At 51.3% G+C, this 11,844-nt stretch overlaps 1 protein-coding gene across 1 annotated transcript in view; it reads left to right on the top strand.

Annotated features, from left to right (window-relative positions):
- Positions 1-4,317: 4,317 nt before the first annotated feature.
- The window catches only part of Pkm (pyruvate kinase M1/2), a 27,737-nt gene continuing 20,210 nt past the window's right edge, over positions 4,318-11,844 (top strand). The window contains exon 1 of the mRNA XM_023712553.1: positions 4,318-4,424. The gene's annotated coding sequence lies outside the window, so the exon portion shown is untranslated. The remainder of the gene's footprint in view (positions 4,425-11,844) is intronic.

An 11,844-nucleotide genomic window follows, 5' to 3' on the forward strand; every position in this document is an offset into this window, starting at 1 on the left:
AAAAAAAAAAAAAAAAAGTTTTTTTTTCTATATATCAATTTTTAAAATTTTTATTGATACAGGGGCCTCACTATACAGCCTAGACTTGTAGTAATCCTCCTTGTCTCAGCTTCCTCAGGGCTGGGATTACAGGCATGAGACATCATGCCTGGTTTTGGGGCCAGCATGGCATGGGGTACCAGGGATCAAAACTGGGTCCTTGCACTTCCCAGGCAGGGGCTTAGACTGCTGAACTACCTCCCCAGCCTCAATTCAGAAATTCTTAACAGGCTTCTAATAAGGCAAGTACTATATTAGCAAATGCAGGACTGAACAAATTTTTTTTTTTATGTATTTGGTACAGGATCTACATGCTGTTCAGGGTCTCACTATGTAGATTGGACTCCTAGCGAGCCTCCTGTTTTCAGCCCTGGGATTACAGGCTCACACCACCACGCTCAGTCTCAGTGGCCATCTCAGCCTGCCCCAAGAGCAGGGCTGGCACCACACACCTGGTGGCCCTTGTTTTAGGTTTTTGAGACAAGGTCTCACTATGTAGTCCACGCTGACCTTGAGCTCACACAGATCTTCCTGCTCAGCCTCCCGAGTGCTGGGATTGCAGGTTTTCACCACCGCACCTGGATACACACGGCCCATATCACCAGGAAAACTCGGTTTCTGGGGAGGAATCCACCACCATCTGGAGGGGGGAGCTGAGGGAGGACGTGGCTGTTTTGGAGGTGGGCAGGTCAGGTGAGCACAAGTGGTGTGGCCTTGTGCCTTTCACATTTTCCCATGCTCAGGTATCCCCACATGCAGACCTGGACTCGCTTGGTTAGGGACGGGAGAACTACTTTCCTCAATTAGTTCCAGGTGGAGAGGAGATGGCTGCCAGTTCTGGAATGAGAACTCAAAAACTCCTTGAGTTTAACCTTCCCTTTTCTCCTGGTAATTTTCCGTCTGGGCCGGGTGTGGTCACGACTGGTGAGGATGTAGCCACCCGCGGGGGAGGAGCCTCCTGCTGGTCCTTCTGGCTCTGAGGAGTCCTGCTGAGTCATTACAGGGTGACTAACAGTGCTGTCCCGGAATCCACATGAGGACTTGGGGCTTTGAATCCCCTGGTGCCAATCAAAGGTAGTGGGCAGGAAGCCTGACAGCTCACAGTTCTCTGCGCCCCCCAGGAATAAGATGGGCTTCCGGTCACTTGAAGGGCACAGGACTTGCCACAGACAGAGCTTCACACACACCATAAAGGGACAGAGATGCCACCATTTAAATTTTAAGTTGTCCTTAGGAGAGGACCCACATTCCCCCAGTCCTGCTTTCCTGTCCTTGAGATGAAACGAAGTAGCTAGTGGCCAGTGTCTAGGGACGGACACAGGTGGAGCATGTGTCCCAGGAAGACACAGACACCTGCAGCAGGACGACTTCCTGGACACTGCACAACCCATTGCTCACCCCTGTGCCCACAGCCACATCCTGTGTGTTGGCACCCTTTGGTCTGCTCTGTCAGGGATGGAGAGTGACAAAGTGTAGCCAGGCAGAGTATTCTAGGGAAGACACAGGCTGCCTGCTAGCTAGCCTTGGCTCAGGCCACATCCTCATGAGAAAGGGACGCTCTGGGGCTGCAGGGGCGTGGCTTGGTGTGCAGAAGGAGACAGACTGCTGGAGGTCACATCTGGTGACAGGGTCACCTTGGCTGAGGCAGTTTCTCATTCTGATGAATAAAGACTCCTCAGTCTCCTTTCTCAATCTAAAGGCTGGCAAGGGTACAAAACCTGGATACACTGTTGCATTCCAATCCAGGAATGCAACAGTATGGCGACTGCCCTCTTCCCCCAATGGCTCCTGCTCCTCTCTACCCTACCCTGTCCTCCACATGTGGCACAAATGCCTCCTCTGCAGGGCCTTCCCTTTGCAGACCACAAAGTCTGTTTTTCTCTTCCTCCTTAACTCCAAAGGGCCCACTTTTCCTTCTGGGCTTTGTCTGGGGGAACTGATAGGCTACCATGGTAGGCCTGAGGAGATTTTAGAAGTCTGAGGAAGCCAAAGAATAAAGCCCACCTGGTGCATCTCTAGAAGGGGCAGAGGAAGTTCAAAGTGATAAGTGTTTCGCTTTTCACTCGATATCAAAGGCCGTGGGCTGGCCTGCCTATTTGCATTATCAAGCAAAAGCAACACTGCTGCTGCAGCAGGGGCCAGGGGGTCCCATGATCGATGAGAAAGCCTGAAAGTCTGCCCTCCTCACCTGGGCCCAAGTGTGTCTTTAGGCTGAAGGATGAGGCCCAGCATGATTTGCACACTGTGCCCAACCAATCCCACTGAACTTCATTAAACCATAAAACTCCACATCTGTGATTCTGTGGCCAAGAATCTACGCAAAACAGCAATCTGTGCCCTAGTAGTGAGTTTAGCAGTTTGGCCACCTCCATCCTGGCAGGTCAGCAAGCAAAGGAAAGCTTGCTCTAGGCTCAGGCCTTGTGTCTTTTGGCAGCCCTGGCTCCCGTAGCCTTCTCTCAAAGGAGAGAAGATTCAGGGTCGAGCCTGGGTAACTGGATTTCAGAAAGATGTTCTGGCACTGGGCATCAGGACAACCCCCAAGATCAGTCAGCTCCCTAAGGAAAAGGGTGCCTCCAGGGCTTGGTGCTGGAGTTATTCATGTATCAGCTGATCAAACTCCACCCTGAGAAACAGGAATTGTCCTCAATTTACTTTACGGAATTAGACTCCCACGCAGTAAATGACAGTATATGGTTATAGGGCTGGTGAGTGGAATTGGCACTAAGATAAGATATAACGGGGGGGGGGGGGGCGGAGGAGATGGCTCAGGAGAACAGGTGCTTCCCTGGCAAGCACAAGGGCCTGAGTTCAACCCCCGGTTCTGAAAAAAAAAAAAAAAAAAAAAAGATATAACCTAAACTCGTTTTTTACTATGCTGCTTCTCAGAAACGCCAAGACTGTACGAACAAAGATAGGCTAGGTTAGCTGCAGTCTTTTGGATCTGCAACCAACAGGTACCACCAATGTGCCACATTCTCCTGTTTAATACATGTGCATTCTAATCTTGGTACTATCCAGAGATGGAGTACTTCAGAATGCCACATAGTCCCGCACAGGCCGCACTGCTGCCACCAGGTGGGTGCTGTCCCCGTCTTCGCAGGTCTTTTCTAGTACAACCTCCTGTGTTCTCACCACTGTAATAACCAAGCACTTCCTATCTACAACCAAGAGGACCAGAAGAAATTAAGACTTATTTTATTGCACACACAAGTAGGCTACCACTTTCTCCTCCCATTTTATCTGACTTAACAGGAAGCGGAATGAAGGCCTGTGATTCAGCAGGGCGTCTGCCTGAACAGGGCACACCCATTGGTCTAATTTTCCGGCAGAAAGAAGAACCTAAGAGAACAATGTTCACTTTTGAATGTAGTAACATTGTATCTGCTCTCGCAATTCGGCGCATGAAGACCCGAGTTAACGGCTGTGTAACTGTTAAGTACGCTCATCACTGGTTGGTGAAACCACAATTGGGAAATTCGGAAATGCCCCGTAGAAAACGCCAGAAAGCTCCAACAGCGTAGATGCAAATGACCAGCTTGGTTGAAAACACTGGCGTTGCTCCTGCACAGAGCTCGGGGCCAGCGTTCTGACTCCGTGTTTCCTGATCCTATCAGTGCCTTTTATTCACTTTCGACTCTCAGCCACTGGCTCTGCGGGATTCCTGCAGAGCTACTCATCCACTGGCCCCAACCAGTGTCCTTCCTTGTTTCATAGTTGAGCTCCCTGCACCCTCTACGCTCATTCCAGGGCCGGAGCCCTCCCGTGGCGGCTCAGAGCCCCCTCCATCCCGGCCTTGTGGTTCCTCACCACTTCCCCTTCCGCTCGGCCCCCTAGGGTGCCCTGGGCCGGTACCCGCAGGGTGAGCAGTTCCAGGGCGGGGCCGGGAACGCTGCCAGGGACCTACGAATCTGGGCGCCGCCCGGGGAGGGGAAGCTGGGGCAACTGGGGAGACCTGGGCAGGAGGCCCAGCAATGGATCCCCGCTGCAGCAACCCAGCTCCGGCAGCGACAGGTGGCTCAGGCGCCGGCGACCTGGTGGGGGGGGAGGCATCCGGCGCTGGAGGCGGGTCTTTCTCTCTCGCCGCTTCCCCATTGGGGCTCTGGCGTTTGGTATTGCGACTCAAAAAGCGTGTCCTTCCGCCCAGGAAAGTAGTTCCCCCCGCGCCCCCGAGAAGGCAACCTGCACGTCCCGGCAAGGTGCCCGCGCGAGGACGCAGGGGGCGGGCATAGTGGCCGCGCCGCGATTGGGCGAGCGCTCGCGGAGGGATCGCACGCCGCCGGGGTAACCTTGAGACCGAGCCCCGGGCCCCCGCACAGCGGCGACGCATCCCGACGTTGTAGAGCTGAGTGCTCGTCCCTGCCTGCAGCCACAGCCGAGTGCACGAGGTGAGCTGGGGATCCTTGACCGTCCGAGCTCCGCACGGGACCCGCGTGGCCGGCCGGGCACTTAACCATCCCGGCATCGGAACAGGCACGGCGCCGCATCCTGGGCGTAGCGGACCTGGCCGGACGTGCCAGGAGGCGGTGGCAGCTCCGGACGCCTGGGCCCATCCTCGCCTCTCCCTCTCAGATCTAGTTCCAGCCTTGTCTCTGTCTCCTCGACTCCGTCCCACCCTCGTCTTATTCTTTGCTCTTGTTTTTCCTACGTGCCTCCTGCCTCTTTCCCTCTCTGGTCCTCTGATCATCTTCTGTCTTCACTCTGGGTTTTTCCGCCTTTCGTCATCTCCCGTGACCCCTGCATTGTGATGCTTTCCAACCTCTCCTTGCAATAGTTCCCCCTCCAGCTTCCCCGCGAGTCGTCCATGCTGTCTGGTCCCCCTTCCCGCGCTTGTCCCTTCCCCCTCCCCTCCCCCTTACCTCCTCCCTCTGCGCACTGGTCACGTCCGCGCTCAGCATCCCTACCCCCCTCCTCCTGTCCCCTTTCATCGCCGGGTCCCCGCCTCCTCCTCTCAGGTCGCGTCCCCGCCTCCTCCGTCCTGGTCACGTCCGCCCCGCTTACTCCTCGTGGCGCGTGCGGGTCCTGTAGCCCTTTCTCCATCACTCCATCGCTAGGGCTCCTGGTCTGCGGATGGGCAGGGTCCGGGCTCCTGTGCAGCCAGCCGTGTAGCGTGGCCCGGACGCAGCCAATGCGTTACGTAACTTTGGCTTTAGCTTCGGAGAAGAACAGTGCCCCGGTGCTCACCCGGATCCTTGGCTGGGTGCGGCCCCGCAAGGTTGCCGGGACCAGCGAGGCACCACGGTCTCCATAGCACGCGCCCGGGCGGGGAGGCCTCTGGGGGGCTCCCAGCTTGTGCACCCGAAGTCGGTGTGGCTCAGGCGCTGCTCCAGGAGCCTGTTAAGAGACTGGGATGAACGCGAAGGTCACAGGCTACGGAGATTAAGGTCTAATTAGGGAAACATGAAATTGATCACTGGCTGTTGTTGGGTTGGAGATGGAGCATCTTGCTGGGCGAGCAAAAGGAGGCCGCGGGCCTCGTTGGGTGGCACACGTGCTGGGTTTGAAGGAGCCAAAACGTACCTTCCAGTCTGAAGAGTTGTTTACAAACCCAATCAGAGAAACATGCCCCTTGCTAAACTGTTTAACCCGTGTTTTCCAAGCCTAGGACCTGGATTCTCCGGATGCATGGAGTGAGCCTGTTTGGGAAATCTAGGCCTGGTGAATGGGGGCCTCCAGGGCTTGTGAACAGTCCATTAATTAAGAGCATTGGGCTGTGGTTCCTTCTTTTCTTTCTTTTTCTTTCTTTCTTTCTTTTTTTTTTTTTGCGGAACCAGGGGTTGAACTCAGGCCCTTGTGCTTGCCAGGCAAGTGCTTATCCTACTGAGCCATCTATCTCCCTGGCCTCAGGGCTGTGGTTCTGATTCTCCACCCACCGGCCTCTCTCTCTCTCTCTCTCTCTCTCTCTCTCTCTCTCTTTTAATGTATTTGGTATGGAGTCTCACTACACAGATCAGACTCTTAGTGATCCTCGGGTTTTCAGCCTCCCAAGCGATAGGATTGTGTGTGCCATCACGTCCAGGCCCACGCAGTCTCAACACACCCAGCAGCGGGGCAACACACCAGGATCGAAGTGCGCTCCCTGGATTGCCACTGCTTAAGCAGGCGCTTTAATCTGCTGAGTTATGGGTCCAGCCCTAGATACCGGTCTCTAGGAGGGTAGTGCAGTGTTTTATCCACATCACATAGCCGGGGAGCCCAATTCCTTCATCCACGTCAGAGCCTGAAGACTTAAGCTGTGTCCCTGTCAACTGGGCAAGCATCCTCGATTGTCTGAACTGGGAATATCAGATGTTTCCTGGAAACCAGTCCCCACAGGAATCCTGCTACAGTGTTTGCCAAGTAACAAAATGTTACTTTGCAGCCCTTGGTCACAGGGGCATTTTGGTCTCCTGAGGAGCCAGGGAGGGAGGTGGGATGATCCCTGATATTGGACGTGAAGGTAGAAACATTAAGATCCACTCTACTGAACTCTCCCAATTCAACTTCTTGGGCTCCCACTGTGGGCTTCTAGGATGTGTTCAGCCTGCTGATTGGTGCCAGATGAGGACCCAGGGCTGCTGAGTGGGCCGGCAGGGCAGGGACAGTTCCCCCTGTTGGCAGTACTGAGGGTGTGGCCCCTTCCTAGGCACAGAAAAGGGCCTGGGTCAAGACCCCGGGGCAGCATTGTTAGCAAATAATTTGCCCTCTGGTGGCCCGAGCTGCTGGAGTTGCCCTGGCTGGGGCAGTTTTGTAGGAAAGGTAATGTAGCCCTGAAGCCGGGCCTGGGGGAGGGGCGCTGTGGGCACGATGACAGAACCTTTCAGCTTGACTGCCTTTGAGAGAATTGTCTTCCTTGGGTGAGTGGGAAGTGGTGTTGTGATGATGGTGGGCTTAAGAAATCCTCTCCTTTCAGTGAGTCCTAATGAAGCAGCACGAAATTCCCCCCTCCCCCCTTCAAAAGTGTCCTCACTAAACCCACACTAGTCCATCCAGGTCCCAGGGCATTTTGTACCACTGCAAGAGTTTAAGGTGCAGCATGACAAGGCCTGTGCGCAGGTGACGCAGGCTGCCCACCCCCACGGGACATGAATAATGTGACAGAGGGTTTCTGCAAGCTCAGTTCGGAGTCATTTTCACCCAGAACACGCAGGCGAGAGTCTCCAACTGTCTAGCATAGCTGCTTCCATTTTAAGCAGTACATTGGAAATAAAATAATTCTAGTGTTAAATCCAAAAGTTTGCAGCCAGCGACTTGGCACGTTTGATAGCTGGCAGCAAACGGTACCCGTTGGGGAGTTGTATGTGTCCCTTGAATGTTGTAACACTTAAGGTGGTGTTACAGGGAAAAAAAAAAAAAAAAAAAACATTTCTTAAAACTTTATTTCTTAATGTTGAGGCAGTGGAAGAAATGAGGAAACAGGACAGGAAGGTGGAAAAAAAGTACAGCTCTTGTACTGCACACTTTCCTTGCGCTGCTTCGGTTTCCTTTGCTTCAGCTTTTCTGAAGCAAGTTGGGATGTGTTCATCCCGGATGGCAGCTAAGACTTGATGAAGGTAAAGGAAAGTGACTCATCTGACATTATTACCTCAACGTCTGAACAACTCCAGATGTCCACAGTCAAATCCTGACTAATTTGAATGAGAATGAGTTGTTCCTTTAGGCAGATTGTCCATTTTGATTTTGCTGAGGTTATTTTTTTTTTAAAATTATATATATGTGTGTGTGTGTGTGTGTGTGTGTGTGTGTGTGGCCAGCTCAGCCCACCAGGGGGCGGGCCTGGCTGGCATGTGCTGGGGGATTGAACCGTGGTCCCTGTGCTTTGCCAAGCTTGTTCTAAGTAGGTGCTTTAGACCACTGAGCCATCTCACCAGCCCCTTGCTGAGGTTATTTTGGACAGTGTTTCTGAACTACAATTTGTGACAGTCCGTGCAGGACTCTGCATCGCCCTGTTTTTGGGGGGGGGGGGGCTGAACCGGGTATTGAACTCTGGCCCTTGTGCTTGCCAGGGAAGCGCTTATTCCACTGAGTTATCTCCCCAGCCTCTGCATCACCCTTTAAGCATCACTTTAGGTACAGATAGGCATTGAGCTAAGTGATAGGATAGAAGACCATTCTTAGTGCCATAGTCTTTTTGGGAAGGCTGTGTTTTTCACACGAATGCCACTTAGATGGAGAGAGGTAATTGGGTTTTGTCTGGTGTCAAAGAAGCTTTAGGGGTTGGGAGGTGAGCCGTGTGCTGGGTGGGTGGTGGCCTGCAACCTCTCAGGGACCTCTAGGGGCATCTTGAGTGAGACTGGTCTACTCAGGAGGGGGAGTCCTGGGAGGGCCCGCAAATAGTGCTGAGAGACCACGCCCCTGTGGTGGTTTGTGCCTGTCTGCACGTAGCAGAGTGAGGCAGCTGCAGTACCTCTAGTGGCCTCTGAGACACTTTTCCCAAGCTCTGCCTCTGAAGCCCCCAGGCAGTGTTTGGGAACTGGCTGGGCTGTGGTTAGGTGAGGGAGATTTGGAGGCCAGCTGCACAAGGGCAGTAAAATTCCTTGCTGTGGCTAAAATTCCTTGCTATTTTTTAGAAAATTTAATTTTCTAAACCCCATCCCTTCCAGGCATCTTTAATCGATCAACAGATCACGTTTATTCAATTCAAAACTGGTATGTTCTGAAATGCTTGCAAAAGATTTGCTGATCAACGAAGTCCATCCTGGTACCTATGACGTGTGGTCTGGGCCTGTTTCAGAGGAATCCAAGAATTAAAAGATTCACCATGAACCATCCCAACAGCCCTCTTTGGCTATTTTTTTTTTTTTTTTTTTTTTTTTTTTTTTTGCGGAACCGGGGATTGAACTCAGGCCCTTGCGCTTGCCAGGCAAGCACTTATTCTACTGAGCCATCTCCCCGGTCCCTCTTTGGCTATTAAAAGTGAGCAGATTTTAACAAATGTCACTTAACAGATGGACAAATGTCTTAAACATCAACAGTATCACATGTTGGCAAAGCCATGGCAAAGCAGGAATTTGTGTTCTTAGATGTTGAGTTAATCAATCCCCCTGCAAGTGCAAGGGCCTGAGTTCAATCCCCAGCTTTGCAAAAAGAAAAAGAATCAATCCCCCCTGGCAAGTGCAAGGTTGTGAGTTTGATAAACAATACCAAAAACCAAAAACAAACATTGATCCAGGCAGCACATAGTGAGTTCCGGCTAGCCTGAACTCCATGTTGAGACCAGCTGAAAAAGTCCATGTAGCGTCAAGAACAATGGGAAGGGCTGGTGAGATGGCTCAGTGGTCTAACGCACCCACTTAGAACAAGCTAAGCTTAAGCAAAACACAGGGACCAAGGTTCAATCCCCCAGCACCACATGCCAGCCAGCCCCGCCCCCTGGTGGGCTGAGCTGGCCACACACACAAAATAAATAAATAAATTTAAAAAAAGAATTATATTAAAAAAAAAGAACAATGGGAAAATTTAAATCAAATGCCAGTACAATGTCCCAGGTAATCTTTTCTGCGTGTGTAGAAGCTCAAGATGCCCTAGGCGATGTGTCCTGAGAGAGTTGTTCTATTAATAGAGGAAAATCTGTTTAATCGAGGGGAAATGGCCAGTGGTAAAGGAGCATGTTAACGCAGTGGGCTTAAAATGAATTAGCCGGATCCACTTAGTGGCAGCACGGATCTTAAATGAGGTGCAGAGTGGAAAGCAGGTAGCTCAGTCTGCATGGTGTTTTAACTGGGACAGAAAAATGGCCAGTAAATGGCATGATCAAACCTGAGTGTCTTTGGCTGGGCTTGGGATTTAGCCCAGTGACCTGGCAATCGTGAGGTCATGAGTTCAATTCCCAGTACCCCCCCCCCAAAAAAAATCCTGAGTCTCCATGCAGTCCGTGTATGTTGGTGTGAGTTTTCCTCTTTCTGCCTTTGCGTGTAGCGCTGCTTCAACTTTAAGTTTACAGTCAGTGGGGCCTGGTAACACGTCAGTCGTACAGACAGTGCATGGCTCTGACCTCGCTGCAGAAAGAGTGACGCTCCATGGCTGCTGGACCTTTCAGATCTTTCCATGTAAGCTTTTTGGGAAGGAAACCAAACAGCTGTGGCTGATTTTTTTTTTCCCCGTTCGAAACTGGGGATTAAACTCGGGCCCTTGCGCTTGGTAGGGAAGCACTTATTCCACTGAGCCATCATCCTGGCCCCTCTGGGTGATTTTTTTTCAGAGCCTTTGGGGATTCATTTTCTGAAACAGTGAATAAAAAAGGTCCTCATCCAGCAAAAAAAAAGAGAAAGAAATGGCCTGTAATAATGTGGAGCTGAGTCCGGCTGCGGGTAGACTCTCTGTACAAAGACTCGGGAACCTGCAGGGTACAGTGTTCAGGCAGCATTGGCTGTCACATGTGCCCAAAAAGGTGTGGCATCCAGGTTGCGGAGAGCTGGAATTGCTAGGAATGGATGGAAAGTGGACTGTATAACATTGTGATTCTAAAAAAATAGCTCATTGTTAATGGTCCTTTCTGGGTGGTAGAGGTTTTAAGGATAGAAGGAAACCCATAAAGGCTGCTTGGGAAGCTGCCCACTCTGGTTAGGGCAGCACTCCAGACAGTGGGTGCTGCTTGTCTGGGCCCCTGTAAGTGCTGAGCATCCCCCACCCCCCGCCCTCCTTGCAAAGGTCTGCAGCAGCAGCAGTAGTAGTGAGTGAGCACAGAGCCAGCCCTGCTACAGTGGGTAGCTGTGGCGTGTCTGGGTTGGGATCTGGCTCAGAGCCTCAGGGGCCTTCCTAGGGGCAGCAGACCCATTTAACATCAGCTTTGTGCCCTGTTCTGAACAATTTAATATAGAAGTCTACACTTCAGCCAGGTAAGACCGTCACAGTTCTAGCTCTGAAGAAAGAAATAAGATTTATTATTTTTCAACATTCCAGTCTTTATTTATTTATTTATTTATTTATTCTTTTGCGGAACCGGGAATTGAACTCAGGCCCTTGTGCTTACCAGGGAAGCGCTCTCCCCCCCCCCCCCTCTCCTTGGCCCCAAATGAATTGATTGTATTATTTAATCTCTAAGTGTACTTTTTTTTTTTTTGTGGCAGAACCGGGGCTTGAACTCGGACCCCTGTGCTTGCCAGGGAAGCGCTTATTCCACTGAGCCATCTCCCCGGCCCCGCTAAGTGTACTTTTTAATTTTTTTTAATGGTACTGAGAATTGACCTCAGGACCCTGTGCTTGCCAGGCAAGTGCTTATACTACTGAGCTATCTCCCCGGCCCAGCACTCATTGTACTGAACCATCTTCTGGCCCAAGATTTATTATTGATTAATTAGTTGATTGTGGGAAGTCTATTGGGGGTTAAGTTTAGGGTCATTTTAAGCCCCCTTTTAAAATTTACTTATTTTAAAGAGAAAAAGGATAAACAATGAAACAGGTTAGTGGGGCCTGGGAGATAGCTCAGTAGATTAAGCACTTGCCTGGTAAGCGCAAGGTCCTGAGTTCAATCCTTGGTTCTGGGAAAAAAAAAAAAGAAAAAGAAAGGTTAGTACAACAGTTGCAGTAGTTGATATATTACTTGTTACAATAGTTGATGCTTAAAATTTATTTTGTATTTTTACTAAGGGTCTACAGGATGTACATTGTTTCACTACATAGATTGGACTCAGTGATCCACCTGTGTTCAGCCTCCCAAGAGCTGGGATTACAGGCATGCACCACCATGTCCAGTCTCAATTGCCCTCTTAGCCCACTCCCACACCCTCCTGGGGTGGAGCCATTGCCAACACAGCAAGCTGGGGGTAGAACCCCAGCTTGCTGCATCTGCCTAAGCAGGTGCTTTAATCTGCTGAGCTATTTGGCTGG

This window comes from Octodon degus, unplaced genomic scaffold (assembly GCF_000260255.1).
Source record: "Octodon degus isolate 3935 unplaced genomic scaffold, OctDeg1.0 scaffold00026, whole genome shotgun sequence".
In the NCBI taxonomy this organism is placed as follows: Eukaryota; Metazoa; Chordata; class Mammalia; order Rodentia; family Octodontidae; genus Octodon; species Octodon degus.